This window comes from Penaeus monodon, chromosome 34, assembly GCF_015228065.2.
Source record: "Penaeus monodon isolate SGIC_2016 chromosome 34, NSTDA_Pmon_1, whole genome shotgun sequence".
In the NCBI taxonomy this organism is placed as follows: Eukaryota; Metazoa; Arthropoda; class Malacostraca; order Decapoda; family Penaeidae; genus Penaeus; species Penaeus monodon.
The window spans coordinates 32349204-32349811 of NC_051419.1; the positions used below are offsets into that span (position 1 = coordinate 32349204).

The 608-nt window shown below is 30.9% G+C and overlaps 1 protein-coding gene across 4 annotated transcripts in view; it reads right to left on the reverse strand.

Moving 5' to 3' along the window:
• LOC119594737 (putative inorganic phosphate cotransporter) overlaps positions 1–608 on the reverse strand; it is a 12815-nt gene that overhangs the window by 1061 nt on the left and 11146 nt on the right. The window lies entirely within an intron of this gene.

The following is a 608-nucleotide window of genomic DNA, read 5'->3' on the forward strand; positions in this document are numbered from 1 at the left end:
CAACTGGATTTTTCCCACCTGAAAACATATTCTTAAGCTTCAAATTATCAATATAAAAACATAAAACATAAATTGTCTATGACCTACAACAAATACTTGAGCAAAATCAGTGCAATACCACAGGACTTCCTTGTGACTTTCTAGGGGCAACATTAATGCTTGAGCTGTTTCAACTAATGTTTTCACAAAGCAAAGTTAATACTTTACCAAATCATTACATGTATTAAAAGGAGATAGAGAAAAATTTAGTCTTATTTATGCAAAAAACATTCAGTTATTGAAACACATGTAAAAAGTTCCTAGAGAGAATGTGAAAAGGTATCAGTTGAACATTTTGATTACTATGAATCACTAACTTAGATTAATGTATTATGATTTATTAATCAATTGACTGAATTCTTTCACTCTGATTAACAACTTATTTACGACTCTGCATAAATCAACAGTGTTTCATTACTCTGACCATGAAGACCATATTTTGAGAAAAAGAGGGAAAGATATATATATATTCTAGATCTAAAATACAGTACATCTGCTACATGACCCTACACATAACAAAAGACAGTGCAGTACGAACCAACAGTGCAATATATATCCCCACAAGAGCC